Below are 18,821 nucleotides of genomic sequence, written 5' to 3'. Positions count from 1 at the left end.
GCTAAACTCAGCTGTTGGCTTTGCAGGAAGCCCTGGCCTTGTGGAAAAATGCCTGTTATTTGTTCTGTGCCACCCTCTGCCCGTATTTGTTTTCCTCTCCCCTCCCCCTCCCTAAATAGCCCATCTTGGCCCCACCCCTGTCGAACTTTGTCCTATTGGCAGTGGAGTACCTTTCCAACCACAAACAGTGGTCCCATGGCAGAGATTTACAGAGCGAATCAACAGGTGAACTTACACCTACTGCACAGATTGCAAGCCAGTTATTTTTGTCGTCTCACCGCCCTGGGAAATGTAATCTGATAGAAGAGGTTTGTTGAACTTTCAGATTCCTTTTTTTTTTTTTAATTATGTGCCACCCAAGCTGGAAATCAGCGCCACCTGGGGGTCCTCGACGCTATAATCAGAGAACAAGATTGAGGTCGGCTGGCCCCGAGGCAAGCTACAAGCAAGCTCCAATGAGCTCTTTCCTTCCACATTTGGTGAGTAGAGGAAAATATTGGGGGTAAATTTGCAATAACCCGAATCGATTGCATTTTTCCCTGTAGACAAGCCGTCATTAAATCCTCTTACGCGCTCCCCCGTGCTGCTCTTTTTCTGGAATGTTCAGTGTGTTTCCAGTCCTGTGTTTCAGTCGGATGGGACTGCCCTTCATCACAGTTACGTGGGTTGTGAGCTATGAGCTCCTCCTCTGTGAGAGCCAGCAGGGCACCCCCACTCTCCTGTAACAAGGAAAGGTTATTGTGTAGTAAAGAATTTTCAGCTTGCTTTTGGAGAGATCTGGGCTTTGCTCTTGGCTCTTGGGAGGTGATCTCTGAGCCCTTAGATTGTCCTGCTTAATAATAGTGCTTTGTTTACCTGGAGGCCTTGGGCCATGTCAGACAGACACAATGTGTTAGACCAATGTGATTTACGGTGGGAGACCTGGCCAGACCATAGCAGCTCGACCCCTGAAGGAACAGACTAAAGTCAAGCCAGCCATGTCCACAAAACCAAGCCCTACTATATGCTCTGGACACCAACAGCCTGGTGAGTTTCCTTGGTTGGCAGTACTCCATGTATATGGTCTGAACATATGGTTTCCAGAAGGAGTTAACGTTGTCCATGACTCCATTGGGAGAGGACTGCTGGCAGCTCTCCTGGATGCCACCCTATGTGTCTCTTCCCTTAGCTGATGTTGATCTGTGTCCTTTTGCTATGATAAACTGTAAGTATAATAGTTTTCAGTAAGTTCTGTGAGTCCACCAAGTGAATTCTTGAACTCGAAAGTGGTTGTGGGGACCCTTAAACTTTAAATTGGTATCTTGGGGACTCTTTCCTAACTTTATAGGAATGTGAGCACATGGTCTCAACAAAAACAAAAAGAAAGAAAGAGAAAGGAAAGAAAGGAGGAAGGAAGGAAGGAGAAAGAGAGGAGGGAGGGAGGGAGGTAGGAAGGAAGGGCTGGGCATGGTGGCTCATGCCTGTAATCCCAGCACTGGGAGGCTGAGGCTGGCGGATCATGAGGTCAGAAGTTTGAGACCAGTCTGGCCAATATAGTAAAACCCCATCTCTACTAAAAATACAAAAATTAGCTGGGCGTGGTGGTGTGTGCCTGTAATCCCAGCTACTTGGGAGGCTGAGGCAGGAGAATCACTTGAACCCCAGAGATGAAGGTTGCAGTGAGCCAAGATCATACCACTGCACTCCAGCCTGGGTGAAGGAGTGAGACTCTGTCTCAAGAAAAAGGAAGAAAATTCTGACATATGCTGCTAATACAGGAGCTGGAAGGAAGTTATTTAGGCAGATAGTGGGTAAAATAGGGTAAAAGAGTCCTCAGCAGAATTTCTCTTTTAACAAAAGCAGCCCCCAAATCATTTATTTTCTAACAAAGAACAGCCTGAAAAATCAAGCTGCAGACATAGATAAGTAAGCTGGAAGCTTGCACAGGTGAATCCTGGCAGCTGTACCAGTAGAGAAGGGCTACTTGGGGGCCAGGTGTGTTCAACATGGAGGCTCCATCTTTCCTGTTCTTTGTTGCCACATGTACAGTAAAGAAACAGGCAATATGGCACTGGCCAGCCAGAGCATATCTGCCTAATAAAAGATTAGGGTCTGTATGCAAAGACTTAAATAATGAGCTGATTATCATACGGGGCCATGTTAAGGATACTTTTGCTCTCTAATGTGCATGCCTAGCCCTGAAGAGCTGCTCCTTACTGGTTTCATCCAGATCCTTCTGGCCATAGGGTCCTTGCTCTGTCTCTATCTAACTTTTTGTTTGGGCTGCTTAACTTCTGCCTCTTATCTTGCTTCTTGCTCACCAGCCCCTTCACCTTGATTTGGTTCTCATGCTCTTACTCATTCTGCCCTTTATCCAACTTTTAATTCCCTTTGCTATTCTTCTGCCTCATTTTCCCTATTCTCCTGCCTCACCAGGACTTTGGGAGGCCAAGATAGGAGGATCACTAGAGGCCAGGAATTCAGTCCAGCCTGGGCAACATAGCAAGACCTCAACTCTACAAAAAATAAAAAACATAACCTGGGCATGAGGGCATATACCTGCAGTCCCAACTACTCAGGAGGCTGAGATGGGAGGATCACTTGAGCCCAGGAGTTTGTGGTTGCAGTGAGCTAGGATCACGCCAGTCCAGGCAGCAGAGCAAGACACTCTCTCAAACAAAACAAAACGAACAGAATAATACACAGCCTGTTTTTAAAAAGAAATATGTGTTGATTGAACTGACACAAATGACCATTTTTAAAGTCAGAAAACTCAAGCACAGACTAGAAAATAAAACAGCTGGCAGCCTCAGGTTAGAAGCCAAAGCTTCAGGTCCCCAGCCTGGATTTCCTTATCTACTACAGAACACCAAGGGCCTGGCTGGCTCTACATTCTTATGACTCAGAATTTCTCTCAAACTGTTAGTTATGTTGTCGTAGTAGATTGAATAAATAATCTTCCTGACACAGGCATCATGCACAGATAGGTAAATAGGTCAGTAACAACTAAACCCATCAATTTCTCTTTGGATGTGACATTTCAACCTGAAATGATAACTAAAACCCCTGAACCTGTTCTTCCCAGGAGCCCCACAGACCTCTTTTACCTTTTATATATGAAAAATTTCAAATATTCAGAAAAGTACGGGAAGTAATAAAATGAACCCATCATCTACATTTTATAATTATTAATATTTGCCAGTTTTGCTTCATGTTTTGTTTTGTAGAACTTCCTGGATTGTTTTAAAGTAAATTATGGCTGGGCACAGTAATTCATACCTATAATCCCAGAACTTTGGGAGGCAGAGGTGGAAGGATTGCCTGAGGTCAGGAGTTTGAGACTAGCCTGGACAACAAAGCAAGACCTCATCCTTACAAAAAGTTTAAAAATTAGCCAGTGATGGTGATGCTTGCCTATAGTTCCAACTTACTCAAGAGGCTGAGCTGGGAGGATCCTCTGAGCACGGGAGGTCAATGCTATAGTGATCTATGATTACGCCACTGCACTCCAGTGTGGCTAGCAGAGCAAGACCTCATATCTAAAAATAATTTTTTTTTTTGAGACGGAGTTTCGCTCTTGTTACCCAGGCTGGAGTGCAATGGCACGATCTCGGCTCACCGCAACCTCCGCCTCCTGGGTTCAGGCAATTCTCCTGCCTCAGCCTACTGAGTAGCTGGGATTACAGGCATGCGCCACCATGCCTGGCTAATTTTTTTTATTTTTAGTGGAGACGGGGTTTCACCATATTGACCAGGATGGTCTCGATCTCTTGACCTTGTGATCCACCCCCCTCGGCCTCCCAAAGTGCTGGGATTACAGGCTTGAGCCACCGCGCCCAGCAAAAATAATTTTTTATATAAATTATGAACATCATAGCATCTCAACTCTGATTAACAAGAACAATTTCTTCTATAACCATAATTCCTTTGTCACATATAAGAAAATTAATAGGCTCAAGCCTGTTACCCCAGCACTTTGGGAGGCTGAGGCAGAAGGATCCCTTGAGTCCAGGAGTTCAAGACCAGCCTGGGAAACATAGGGAGATCCCATCTATACAAAAAAACAAACAAAAATTAGCTGGGCCTGGTGGTGCATGCCTATGGTCCCAGCTATTCAGGAGACTGAAGTGGAAACATCGCTGGGGTCTGAGAGGCTGAGGCTGCAGTGAGCCAAGATGGCGCCACCTCACTCCTAGCTGGGCAACAGAGTGAGACCCTGCTTCAAAAAAAAAAAAAAAAAAAGGCAAAGAAAGAAAAAAATAATATAAGTCCTTAGTATCATCTTATCTACAGCCCATATTCAAATTTCCCCATTTGTCCTAAATAACTTTTTCCAGTTGGTGTGAGTTAGTATAGAACAATTCCCCACCTTTCCTTTGTTTAATGCCATTGTCTTGCTGAGACAACCGTATTAGTTTAACTGCAGGATGTCTCCCATTCTGGACTTGGCTGGCTGCTTCCTCATGGAACCATTTAACTTCTTCTCTTTACCTCCTGTCATCGGGAACTTAGATCTAAAATCCTGCTTAAGGCTGGGCACACCGGCTCATGCCTGTAATCCCAGCACTTTGGGAGGCTGAGGTGGGCAGATCACCTGAGGCCAGGAGTTCAAGACCAGCCTGGCCAACATGGCGAAACACCATCTCTATTAAAAATACAAAAAAATTAGCCAGGTGTGGTGGTGCACGCTTGTAGTCCCAGCTACTCAGGAGGTTGAGGCAAGAGAATTGCCTGAACCCACTTGAACCTGGCAGGCAGAGGTTGCAGTGAGCCAAGATGATGCCACTGTACTCTGTCTCAAAAAATAAACACCAGATTGTAGGTTTATGCCCTGCATGTGCCTTAACTTTCCTGCTAGACTATTCCTCGAAGTAGTAATGGTATCTTTTTCACCTCCAGTAGCACAGCACCTTACCCAAAGCATGCATGGGATTTTTCTATTTCTTTAGATTTTAAAATGTGCTCATTCTTGATCATAGATGGAACACTTCATGATTACAAATGTTTATAAATTCCAAGTTCAAATCTTGTACTGAAAGATATTTTTATAATTATACTCAGTTTTCAATATCTGGAAATGTATCTAGATACTAAGACAACAAAGAATAAAATAGACTGGGCACAGTGGCTCATATCTGTAATGCCAGCACTTTGGGAGGCCACAGTGGGAGGATCGTTTGAAGCCAGGACTTTGAGACCAACCTGAGACACATAAAGAAACACCATCTCTAGAAAAAGAAAATCGTGAAGAATAAAATGAAAGTGAAGGCCAGGTATGGTGGCTTGTGCCTGCAATATCAGCATTTTGGGAGGCCATGGTGGGGGGAATCACTTGAGGCCAGGAGTTTGAGACCAGCCTAAGCAACAAAGTGAGACCTCCATCTCTGCAAAAAGTCAAAAATTAGCTGGGCATGGTGGTGCATACTTGTAGTTCCAGCTACTCAGAGGGCTGAGGCAGGAGGATTTCTTGAGCCTAGGAGTTCAGTGCTGTAGTGAGCCATGATTGCACCACTGTACTCTAGCTTGGGTGACAAAATGAGACCCTGTCTCAAAATAAAAAGTGAAATAAGGATATTAATTATAAACCAGAGGAAGGGATATCACAAATGATTAGTCTTGTGATTTTGCCATCATAAAACTGATTTTTTAAAAATAAAATCATTATTAATAATAAATGTTTCTGGGCCAGGCATGGTGGCTCATGCCTGTAATCCCAGTACTTTGGGAGACCGAGGCGAGCAGATCACGAGGTCAGGAGTTTGAGACCAGCCTGACCAACATGGTGAAACCCCATCTCTACTAAAAATACAAAAAATTAGCCGGGCATGGTGGCGTGCAGCTATAATCCCAGCTACTCGGGAAGCTGAGGCAGGAGAATTGCTTGAACCCGGGAGATGGAGGTTACAGTCTCCTGAGTAGCTGGGATTACAGGCACCTGCCACCACTCCTGGCTAATTTTTGTATTATTTTTAGTAAAGATGGAGTTTCACCATCTTGACCAAGCTGGTCTTGAACTCCTGACCTTGTGATCCACCCACCTTGGCCTCCCAAAGTGCTTGGATTACAGGCGTGAGCCACCGTACCCGGCCATTTACATATAACTTAAATCAACTACATATATGCGTGTTGAGGGCAGAGGCACAGAGAGAGAGAGAATGTGAGTTTACATCATAAAAGAGATTTTGTCTGCTATTCCTGTCAACCACTTTTATGCCCTGGAGTTGGAGGAAGATTGGAGATCTGAATCCAAAATGCCTTCACACGCTGTCAGTCTGTAAATCTCTCATGGTGTGAGCAGCTCACCTTGTGAGCTGATTTTGCTATTTTAAGTACATATTTTTGATACAACAAGGCCCTGTATAACCAAGCAATTCCTTCAACTGATGCTCAACTGAAAACAAACACACAGAAACAGCAATCTGTTCATCTCTAAGAGCAGGGAAAAGGACTATTTTTGAGTCGATATGCCATTCAACAACATATTGTGTAAAGATGGCTCCCTACACCAGACCTCATTGAGAACCAAAGATTCATAAGAGTAATTTTGGCAATACTAAAATTCCAGCCTTATACGCATATATTCTTTAAAACTAAGTTCCTGGTCGGGTGAGGTGGCTCATGACTGTAATTCCAGCATTTGGGGAGGCCAAGGTAGGAGGATCACTTGAGCCCAGAAGTTCAAGACCAGCCTGGCACCAGAGCAAGACCCTGTCTCTACAAAAAATTTAAAAATCAGCTGGGCATGGTAGTGTGCACCTTCAGTCTGAGCTACTTGGAAGGCTGAGATGGGAGGATCACTTGAGCCCAGGAGTTCGAGGCTGCAGTGAGCCTTGATCACCTCAGTGCACTCCAGCCTGGGTGACAGAGTGAAACCCTCTCTCAAATAATAAAAATAACTGAGTTCCTGAGAAAGTAGACTATTGTTTTCAGCCTGCAAAATGGCTGTTCTAGGTAGATTTCTCTGTAGAAATAGTTTTTTGTACATGCATACATGCAGGCATGTGTGTGTGAGAGAAAGAGAGATTGATTTAAGGAACTGGCTCATGTAATTGTATGGGCTGCAGGCCAGGTTTGTTGGCTCACACCTGTAATCCCAGCACTTTGGGAGGCCGAGATAGGCCTCCTGAGGGATCTCCTGAGGTCAAGCATTCGAGACCAGCCTAGCTAATATGGCAAAACCCTGTCTCTACTAAATACATAAAAATTATCCGGGCGTGATGGCGGGCGACTATAATCCCAGCTACTTGGGAGGCTGAGGCAAGAGAATCGCTTGAATCCAGGAGGTGGAGGTTGCAGTGAGCCAAGATCGTGCCACTGCACTCCAGCCTGGGCGACAGAGCAAGACTTGGTCTCAAAAAAAAAATTGTAGAGCTGTAAGTCCTAAATCTGCAGGGTGGGCCAGGAAGAAGTTGATGTTGCAGTCTTCAGTTCCAAGGCAGGCTGGAGACAGAGTTCCTTCCTCTTCAGGGGACATCAGTCGTTTAAGGTGTTCAACTGATTGGATACAGCATACCCACATTGGTGGACGGTAATTTTCTTTACTCAGAGTGTACTACATATACTGAAATGTTAATCACATTTTTTTGAGTCAGGGTCTCGCTCTGTTGCCCAGCCTGGTGTGCAGTAGCACAAACATGGCTTACTGCAGCCTCGAACTCCTGGGGTCAAGCCATCCTCCCACCTCAGCCTCCTGAGTGACTGGGGCTACAGGCATATGCCACACCTGGCTAATTTTTGTATATTTTTCTGTAGAGACAGGGTCTCACCATGTTGCCAGGTTGGTATCAAACTCCTGGCCTCAAGCCAACCTCCTGCCTCTGCCTTCTAAAGTGCTGGGATTACAGGCGTGAGCCACCTTGCCCAGCCTCATTCTGGATCTTACTGACATCAACAGTATTACAACATATTAGTAACTAATTGAAGGCAGAGAAATGACACCACAGTCCTGTGACCCCTTCCTGCCCTTGCCCACGGCCAAAGCTTTCTCATGGGGATGTCTGTAGCGTCAGAGCTCCAGCAGGGGACCAAAGCCACACTCAAATAGAATTCTGCAAAGAATTTAACAGAGTCTGTTTACAAACTAGCATGCGGGGCTAATTTTTACAAAGCAGGACGGTGAAGTCTCTTGGCATCAGGCACCATGGTAGAGGTCAGGGGAGGAGAGAGCGTGGCTGAGCGTGATGAGAGCTGGAGCTGGGTGAGGAGCCCAAAGCCACCAGCAGCATCCCTACAAGTAGGGAGGGACAGGGAAGCAAAACCCCCGCTGCTTCTCCTGCCCTCCAGCCTCTTCTCAGGACCCCTCATTGGCCAAACGCACAGCAACACAAAAGGGAAATGTGTCCACAGAGGTCAGGCCTCCAGGGCACACAGCAGGGCCGGGAAGGAGGAAGAAATGCTAAGAAGGGCACGGAGAATAATCAGCCCAGCGGCTCATGCACAGTGATTCACGCTTCACAGAAGCTCAAAGCCCTTATATGCAGCAGCCCCACCCTTCCAGCACGTCCTGGTTAAAGTGGACTGTCGTCTGTGTGGGCTGTCTGTATTGTTAACCTAGAAAAGCCAATACTTATAAAAGTGTTACTGTGCCAAATACCGAGTCCCCAAAGGGGTAGGCTTGGGGCTGCAGAGGTCAGGTTCATGCCTTGGGGCCCACTGTCACTGAGAAGGGATCTCTGTGGTGTCTCTTTCTCTTACCCACACTCCTAAGCCCCTTGTGCAGGCTTTACCGAGGGGGGCTCACAGGAGAAGGGGAGCAAGGCAGGGGAGAGCTAACTAAGCAAGGACCTCGCCTCACTTCTGCTAGTTCTGCTTCTCTCTCTTTCATTCTCTTCTTCTTCTTCTTTTTTTTTTTTTTTTTTAAGACAGAGTCTTGCTCTGTTGCCCAGGCTGGAGTGCAGTGGCGCAATCTTGGCTCACTGCAACCTCCACCTCCCAGGTTTAAGTGATTCACCTGCCTCAGCCTCCCAAGTAGCTGGGATTACAGGCAACTGCCATCACACCCAGCCAATTTTTGTATTTTTAGGAGAGAGAGGGTTTCACCATGTTGGCCAGGCTGGTCTTGAACTCCTGGCCTCAAGCGGTCCTCCTGCCTTGGCCTCCCAGAGTGCTGGGATTACATGTGTGAGCCACCATGCTCAGCCAAAACAATAATAATCTGACACATGCTACAACATAGATGGACCTTGAGGACATTATGCTAAGTGACATAAGCCTGTCACAAAAGGGCAAATACTTTATGATTCCACTTACATGAGACACCTAGAGGAGACAAATTCATAGACACAGGAAGTATAATAAAGGTTTCTGGGAACTAGAGGAGCAGGAAAATTGTTAAATGGGTACGGAGAGTTAGCCTAGGATGATAGAAAAGTTCTGGAGATGGGTGGTGGTGATGGCTGAACTGTAAGGTCTGACCGCCATGAACAGCCTGGTAATCTCTGTGGCCTGCACGTACACCATCAGCCCCTGCGGCACCTGACTAACTTGAGACATTCTTCTTTCTTATTCTAACCTCAATTGACAAGGCCTTTGTGGCTGACCTTGGCCAACCTTGTGACACCACACCCTACGATCCCCTCCCAGCTTGCAAAAAACCACCAACTATAACTTCTGTAACTTTCCACTGTTTACCCCAGACCTACAAAACCAACTCCTGGGCCGGGCGCGGTGGCTCAAGCCTGTAATCCCAGCACTTTGGGATCACGAGGTCAAGAGATCAAGACCATCCTGGTCAACATGGTGAAACCCCGTCTCTACTAAAAATACTGGGCATGGTGGTGCGCGCCTGAAATCCCAGCTACTCAGGAGGCTGAGGCAGGAGAATTGCCTGAACCCAGGAGGCAGAGGTTGCGGTGAGCCGAGGTCGCGCCATTGCACTCCAGCCTGGGTAACAAGTCCAAAACTCCGTCTCAAAAAAAAAAAAAACAAAACAAAACAGAACCTCCCTAGCTGCTTCCCATAGGGAGGCACAGCCAGGGCTCCTCTTCAGGTGGGCGCTGCCCCAGGGTTGGCCATCCTGCTGCCATCGCTCCTTGGAAGCTCAAATCATTTCACTTGGTTTCCACAGTGTATTAGTTTTCTCATGCTGCTATAAATAACTGCCTGAGACTGGGTAATTTATAAAGGAAAGAGGTTTCATTGACTCACAGTTTCACTGCACCTACCGAGAGTTCTCTCCCCACTGAGATTGCTAAACTGGGAGGAAGGATGGTTAGGAACAGGGCTACTAGCAGCTGTTTTGCTACCATGAGGAAAGTTGGCCCAAAACTGAACCCATCCAAGAGGAAAGTAGAGGTGGAGAGAAGTGGGGGGCCAGCTAAGCATTTGGGTCCTGCCACCCCAGCTTTTCCAGTTAATAGGCCAACAGGCGATCTTTTTTTTTTCACAAGCAATTTAAAAAACTTGTATTTAAAGAGAAAAAAAGGCATGTCAAATCAGTTCTCTCCATCCACGAAGAAATAAAAGTAGGCAAAGATCAGGATTCACAGCAGAAGACTTTATCCCACTTTACAGCTCCCCATTATGTACTAGTGGCATTTTTCAAATACTGTCTATCACACAGATCCCCTTTCTATTTCTCCTGTTTCTCTTTTAAAAGTATCCCATGTTCACCATATGAAACAAGGTTTTATGGAATAAAACTATTCTGCACTCGAAACAGTGAGAAGGATCCTGGAGTCTTCCTTGAGGGTTACTGTAATGTCCACCAATTCCTCTCTTTGAGCAAATTAGACTGTTCACTTGGACCAAAGGACGTTCTTGCCATCAGCAACAGAAAGGCTCTGCAACAATCGTACAGCGTTGTCACTCTAGGCAATTCCCTTCACTGTAATGGTCATGGAAGCTGCAGGGGTGGGATCTCTGCCACTGACCTGTGCGGGTTTTTATTTTTTATTTTATTTTATTATTTTTTTAACATGTTCTTTTAACTCCCAGAAGTTTCTTACCATCCACGGGTTTTTATTCTTTCGCTTTTTATGGCTGCTGTGGCGGCTCCCTGAGGAAGTAGAGGAAGCAGCCGTCTGAGGTTTCACTCCCTGCACAGACCCATCCAGATCCTCGGTCCTCCTGGCTAGGCTCGTTTTCCCGATTGTGGAAGTCTGGAGAAGTGTCACTTTCTGTCCCACTTCCTGGCTCCCTCTTTTCAATGAGCGGCTCCTGCACTCCTGCCAATGCACTTACTGCAGCTGCTGAAGTAACAGGATTTACTGAAGAGCCGTTCAGCTTCCTGAAACTTCGGTCCCTTGGATCATTTTTGCTACTGGAGTTTTTTTGATTGGTCAGGAATAATATTGCCATACATCTGAGTGTCCTCCAGGTAGCTTCCCTCAAAAGCATAGATCTGTCGCTCCGAGTTTGCCAGTGTTTCCGCCAGCTCCTGCTCCCGCTTCACCACCTCCGCCAGCTCCCGCCGGGTGTTGGGTGCATCGCCACGCTGGGCTGAGGCGGGCGGCGGTGGCGGCGCGCGGCTGGGGACAGGTGATCTTTTCTAATTAAATCCAGCGTGAGTCAGGTTTTGGTCACTCACACTGAAATTATCCTAATACAGATGGCTTTCCTAACAGGATGCAAATGGACACTTATGGGAAAACGGTTGTGTAACAGGACCACCCTATTCATGTTATGCTCATGACCTCAGAGATTTTCAAAACCACTTTGCCAGATAAATTCTTGATAATATTGATGACTAAAAGTTTTTATTTACATGTGTCCTAGAAGAGCTTTCAAAAAGCCTACCCCTTATGCTTTTTAAGGTTCTAACATTTAAAAAATCATTTTTTCATTACTTAAGTAGTTGCAAAAGATATCATTTATCCTATATTGTTGATACTGACATTTTCAAATAAAACTCTAGATCACTTTTTTTTTTTTTGAGAGGGAGTCTCACTCTGTTGCCCAGGCTGGAGTACAGTGGCACGATCTCAACTCACTGCAACCTCTGCCTCCCAGGTTCAAGCGATTCTCCTGCCTTAGCCTCCCGAGTAGTTGGTACTACAGGCACGCGCCACCACACCCAGCTAAGTTTTGTATTTTTGGTAGAGATGGGGTTTCACCATGTTGGTCAGATTGGTCTCAAACTCCTGACTTCAGGTGATCTGCCTGCCTTGGCCTCCCAAAGTGCTGGGATTACAGGCGTGAGCCACTGTGCCGGTCTCTTAGATCACTTTTAAATGTGTCTGGCAGAACCTAAATACCCCGTTGTTTTGATGACCATATCCATTCCCAAAATAGTGAACAAACTCTTTATTTTTTTAAAATTTTTTTGGCTGAGCATAGGGGACTTTATTGATGGTACACGACAAGGTGGGGCTCCCTAGGCCCCTCCCTCTTCAAGGGGTCTGGATGGAAACTTTGAGGAGGGACAATTTGGTGTGGTGAGGGACTCAGTGTGTCAGAGACTCCCCAGCAGTGAGGGCCTCTCTTCCTCTTATGCTCTCGCTGGCGCTGGTGGTCCAGGGGTCTTACTCCTTGGAGGCCATGTGGGACATGAGGTTCACCACCCTGTTGCTGTAGCCAAATTCATTGTCATACCAGGAAATGAGCTTGACGAAGTGGTCATTGAGAGCAATGCCAGCCTCAGCATCTAAGGTGGAAGAATGGGTGTCGCTGTTGAAGTCAGAGGACACCACCTGGTGCTCAGTGTAGCCCAGGATGCCCTTGAGGGGGCCCTCCGACGCCTGCCTCACACCTTCTTGATATTGTCATATTTGGCAGGCTTTTCCAGACGGCAGGTCAGGTCCACCACTGACACGTTGGCAGTGGGGACACGGAAGGCCATGCCAGTGAGCTTCCCGTTCAGCTCAGGGATGACCTTGCCCATGGCCTTGGCAGCGCCAGTAGAGGCAGGGATGATGTTCTGGAGAGCCTCACGGCCAACATGCCACAGTTTCCCGGAGGGGCCATCCACGGTCTTCTGGGTGGCAGTGATGGCGTGGACGGTGGTCATCAGTCCTTCCACGATACCAAAGTTGTCATGGATGACCTTGGCCAGGGGCGCTAAGCAGTTGGTGGTGCAGGAGGCATTGCTGACGATCTTGAGGCTGTTGTCCTACTTCTCATGGTTCACGCCCATCACGAACATGGGGGCATGAGCAGAGGGGGCAGATATGATGACCCTGTTGGCTCCCCCCTGCAAAAGAGCCCCAGCCTTCTCCATGGTGATGAAGATGCCAGTGGACTCCACCACATACTCAGCGCCAGCATCGCCCCACTTGATTTTGGAGGGATCTCCTGGAAGATGGTGATGGGATTTCCACTGATGACAAGCTTCCCATTCTCAGCCTTGACAGTGCCATGGAATTTGCCATGGGTGGAACCATACTGGAATTTGTAGACCATGTAGTTGAGGTCAATGAAGGGATCATTGATGGCGACGATAGCCACTTTACCAGAGTTAAAAGCAGCCCTGGTGACCAGGTGCCCAATACGACCAAATCCGTTGACGCTAACCTTACCTTCCCCACGGTGTCTCAGGGATGTGGCTGGCGACGGGAGACAAGATGTGGCTGGCTGTTAAACAGGAGGAGCAGAGAGCCCAAACTCTTTAATAGTCAGAAATTTCGCCCATTTTTTCTTCTACTTTTATTTCTGTTCTATGCTCTTACAGGATTTGATTCTAATATATGCTTGAAGATCTTTTGTTGATCACCCTTCACTTCTCTGCAACAAAATTATACATAAATATACATTCGTTTACTTATTTATTTATTTTGGAGACTGTTGCCTAGTCTTCTCTGCAGTAGTTCAATCTTGGCTCACTGCCACCTCCACCTCCCACGTTCAAGGGATTCTCATGCCTCAGCCTCCGGAGTAGCTGAGACTACAGGCATGTACCACCACTCCTGGCTAATTTTTTGTATTTTTAGTAGAGACAGGGTTTCACCATGTTGGCCAGGCTGGTCTCAAACTCCTGACCTCAGGTCATCCACCTGCCTCAGCCTCCCAAAGTGCTGGGATTATAGACGTGAGCCACCATGCCTGGCCAAATATACATTTATAATGTGTGTGTCTGTGTGTGTGTGTGTCTGTGTGTGTGTGTGTGTTTTCAATTTCCCATGATTATAAGATTATAAGGTCCTTTAATTTGGATTAATTTGTAATTATAATCAGTAGTATACAGTTGATTAAAACGACAAAAATATATTATAATGTTCACCATTGTCAAGGAAAAGAGTTGAACTCTGTAAAATATTTGAAGATATTAATTCTGAGTCAAATGTGAGCAACCATGGCCCATGACACAGTGCTTAGGGGGTCCCCAGAACATGTTCCCAAGGTGGTTGGGGCATAGCTTGGTTTCATACATTTTAGAGACATGAGACATCAATCGAATACATTTAAGAAATTCATTGAATTCGGCTGGGCGTGGTGGCTCACGCCTATAATCCAGCACTTTGGGAGGCTAAGGCGGGTGGATCACAAGGTCAAGAGATCGAGACCATCCTAGTCAACAAGGTGAAACCCCGTCTCTACTAAAAATACAAAAATTAGCTGGGCGTGGTGGTGCGCACTTGTAGTCCCACCTACTCGGGAGGCTGGGGCAGGAGAATTGCTTGAACCCAGGAGGCGGAGGTTGCGGTGAGCCGTGCCATTGCACTCCAGTCTGGGTAACAACAACAAAACTCAGTCTCAAAAAAAAAAAAAAAAAAAAAAAAAGAAATTCATTGAATTCATTGATTTGGTCCAGAAATGAGGGACAACTCAAAGCAGAGTGTGGGGAGGGTAGGGGAGATGTGCCTCCAGGTGAATTTAAACATTTTCTGGTTGACAATTGGTTGAGTTTTTCTAAAGACCTGGGACTGATACGAAGGGAAGGGCACAGTGGCTCAAGCCTGTAATCCCAGCACTTTGGGAGGCCGAAGTGGGCAGATCACCTGACGTCAGGAGATCGAGACCATCCTAGTCAACATGGTGAAACCCCGTCTCTACTAAAAAGGCAAAAATTAGCTGGGCGTGGTGGTGGGCACCTGTAATCCCAGCTACTTGGGAGGCTGAGGAAGGAGAATCACTTGAACGTGGGAGGTGGAGGTTGTGGTGAGTGGAGATTGCACCCCCCATTGTACTCCAGCCTGGGCAACAAAAGTGAAACTCTGTCTCAAAAAAAAAAAGAAAAAGAAGTTATTTCACTAAATGATTTCTGACATATAATGCTGAAGGAATTCAAAGGATTGATTAACACCACTGTAATATACCATCTCTTGATTTATGACAGGCTTGTTTCTCAGAGCATACATCTTTTTAAAATTATTATTAATTCTCTGGAATTAATAATAATTATAATTCTCTGGAAGTTGCAAATTATAAATTATAAATTCTCTGGAAGTTGCAAATTATAAATGATAAATTCTCTGGAAGTTGCAAAGATAAGCAGACAGGACTGCTGTACCTACCCTTCACCTGATTTTCCGCAATGACTAATCTTATCAAAGGAGAATATCAAAACCAGAAAATTGACATTGGTATGACATGTGTGTGTACTTCTGTGTCATTTGCTTACATGTGTAGATTCACATAAGGTACATTGGCTCACGCCTGTAATCCCAGCACTTTGGGAGGCCGAGGCAGGCAGATCACCTGAGGTTAGGAGTTTGAGACCAGCCCATGGTGAATCCCCATCTCTACTGAAAATACGAAAATTAGCCAAGCATGGTGGTGTGCGCCTGTAATCCCAGCTACTCAGGAGGCAGAGGTTGCAGTGAGCCAAGATTGTGCCACTGCCCTCCATCCAGGTTATAGAGCAAGGCTCCGTCTCGAAACAAAAAAAGAAGAAATGGAATGCTTTCATCTAAAAGATCTCCCTGGTGCTGCCCCTTAATCATCACACCCACCCCTTGACCCCATCGTCCCTCACCCCTGGCAACTACTGATTTGTAATCCATCTCCATGATGTTGTCATTTCAGGAATGTTATATAAATAGAATTATACATAGATGTAACTTTTTTTTTTTTGAGACAAGGTCTCACTCTGATGCCCAGGCTGGAGTACAGAGGAGCAGTCTTGGCTCACTGCAGCCTCCAACTCCTGGCCTCAAGCGATCCTCCCACTTCAGCCTCCCAAGGAGCTGGGACTACAGGCCTATGCCACCGGGCCTGGCTAATTGTTTTATTTTTTGTAAAGATGCTTGCTTTGTTGCCCAGCTGGTCGTGAACTCTTAGGCTCAAGCAGTCTCCCACCTTGGCCTGCCACAGTGCTGGGATTATAGGCATGAGCCACCCCACCCACCTGCACCACCATACCTAGCTAATTTTGTATTTTTAGTAGAGACAGAGTTTCTCCATGTTGGTCAGGCTGGTCTTGAACTCCTGACCTCAGGTGATCCAACCGCTTCAGCCTCCCAAAGTGCTGGGATTATAGGCATGAACCACTGCGCCCAGCCGAAGTAACTTTTAATATTTTAAAGATTAGGAGATTCAATTAGGTCTTCCTTTGATTTTGGGTAAAACATGCTTGGGAAATAAAATGACTCATCGGAACTTGTAACCCCGTTATTAGTCATTCACATTTTCATCCCTGCACAGATATGTCTCTTTATGCCTTTGTTTAGTGCCCAGAGGTTACCTGGGGTGAAAGTGCACTTTATTTTTATTTTTATTTTTTGAGACGGAGTTTCGCTCTTGTTACCCAGGCTGGAGTGCAATGGCGCGATCTCGGCTCACCGCAACCTCCGCCTCCTGGGTTCAGGCAATTCTCCTGCCTTAGCCTCCTGAGTAGCTAGGATTACGGGCATGCGCCACCATGCCCAGCTAATTTTTTTGTATTTTTAGTAGAGACGGGGTCACCATGTTGACCAGGATGGTCTCGATCTCTTAACCTTGTGATCCACCTGCCTCAGCCTCCCAAAGTGCTGGGATTACAGGCTTGAGCCACCGCGCCTGGCCAAAAGTGCACTTCAATAAGACTGAGGGAAGGTGGTTGGGACGCCTTCCTCCAGAAAAGGGGAAGAGGGATCATGAAGTCTAAAAACCAGTTTGAGATCGAACGCACTGGCTCACACCTACAATCTCAGCATTCTGGGAGGCCGAGGCAGGCAGATGGCTTGAGGTCATGAGTTCAAGACTAGCCTGGCCAATATGGTGAGAACTTGTCTCTACTAAAAATAGAAAAAAAAAAAAATTAGCCAGGCGTTGTGACTCATGCCTATAATCTTAGCTACTCAGGAGGCTGAGGCAGGAGAATCACTTGAACCCAGGAAGGGGAGGTTGTGGTGACCTAAGATCTTGCCACTGCACTTCAACCAAAGGAGACAGAATGCAACTACATCTCGAAAGAAAAGAAAAGAAAAAGGCCAGGCACAGTGGCTCACGCCTATAATCTAAGGACTTTGGGAGGCCAAGGTGGGTAGATTGCAGGTCAAGAGATCGAGACCATCCTGGCCACTAGCACGTTGACAACCCCTCTACTAAAAGTACAAAAATTAGATGGGCATGGTGGCACGCACCTGTAGTCCCAGCTACTCAGGAGGCTGAGGCAGGAGAATCACCTGAACCTGGGAGGTAAAGGTTGCAGTGAGCAGAGATGGAGCCCCTGAACTCCAGCCTGGCAACAGAGCAAGACTCCATCTCAAGAAAAAACAAACAAACAAACAAAAGAGGCTTGGGTAGCTCCTGGGTCTGCAGGCTATACAGGAAACATGGCAGCTTTTCCTCTGGAGAGGCCTCAGGAAACTTACTCATAGTGGATGGGAAGCAGGAGCAGGCTCATCTTACATGGCAGGAGCAAGAGAGAAAGCAAAGGAGGATGAGCCACACACTTTTCAACGACCGGGACTTGCAAGAACACACTCACCATCATGAGGACAGCACCAAGTCTGGTGCTAAGCCATTTATGAGAAAGCCACCCCGATGATCCAATCATTTGTCACCAGGCCCCACCTTCAACACTGGGATTACCATTCAACAGGAGATTTGGGTGAGATCACAGTTCCAAACCATATCAGGGAGAGAGTGGAGATTGGAATCTGCACACTGCTCCTCTTAAAACCACCCATCTGGGCCAGGCGAGGTGGCTCAGGTCTGTAATCCCAGCATTTTGGGAGGCCAAGGCGGGCGGATCACCAGGTCAGGAGTTCAAGACCAGATTGGTCAACATGGTGAAACCGCGTCTCTACTAAAAATACAAAAATTAGCCAGGCATGGTGGCACACACCTAACTACTCAGGAGGCTGAGGCAGGAGAATCACTTCAACCCAGGAGGTGGAGGTTGCAATGAGCCGAGATCCAGCCACTGCACTCCAGCCTAGGCAACAGAGCGAGAGTGTTTCAAAAAACAAACAAATAAACAAAATGCCACCATGTACCTTTGGAGGCTTTGGAAAGTCTTCAAGACACTCTCCGCCACCCCCAAGTCTACCCAGACGCTGTTCGAAGGCTCTGTTAGTCACTCTACAGCAGAGAAAAGCAAGGCTAAGGGTGGTTAAGTCATTTACCCAAGACCACCTGGAAAGTGGTTGCACTGGGACTAGATCTTGGGATCAACTACAAAATCCATTGTTTTTCAACCGTGCTGTCCTATGAAAACAAGGCTTGTGTGTTTCCCTAGTATCATCTAAGTGCAAAATTACCCATTCATGGACATCGGAAATTGCCTTGTGTATTAAAATTGCTGACAATGTTATTACTACCTGCTGAGCACACAAGGGCCTGGAAAGACTGGTCGTACAAAAATACAAAGAAATCCTCATTCGTTTTCTCCTCCTCACACCCTCTAAGAAATCAAGCCTCAGTTGTCACAGAATTGTTGCTTAGTGACCAGCAGATGGCACCACCACCTCATCGTTGTCCTGACATTCACGCTGGGAGAATTTCATTTTGTAGGTAACTCTAGTGTAAATGGAAACAAACTT

At 46.5% G+C, this 18,821-nt stretch overlaps 2 pseudogenes; both read right to left on the bottom strand.

Moving 5' to 3' along the window:
• Window positions 1-10,715: 10,715 nt before the first annotated feature.
• Window positions 10,716-11,598, bottom strand: LOC100407529 (chromatin modification-related protein MEAF6 pseudogene; annotated as a pseudogene).
• Window positions 11,599-12,415: 817 nt separating this feature from the next.
• The window catches only part of LOC100407167 (glyceraldehyde-3-phosphate dehydrogenase pseudogene), a 39,766-nt pseudogene continuing 33,360 nt past the window's right edge, over window positions 12,416-18,821 (bottom strand).

The sequence above is a fragment of the Callithrix jacchus genome, chromosome 21 (genome assembly GCF_049354715.1).
Source record: "Callithrix jacchus isolate 240 chromosome 21, calJac240_pri, whole genome shotgun sequence".
Classification (NCBI taxonomy): domain Eukaryota; kingdom Metazoa; phylum Chordata; class Mammalia; order Primates; family Cebidae; genus Callithrix; species Callithrix jacchus.
This window is presented reverse-complemented; position numbering and strand designations above follow the sequence as displayed.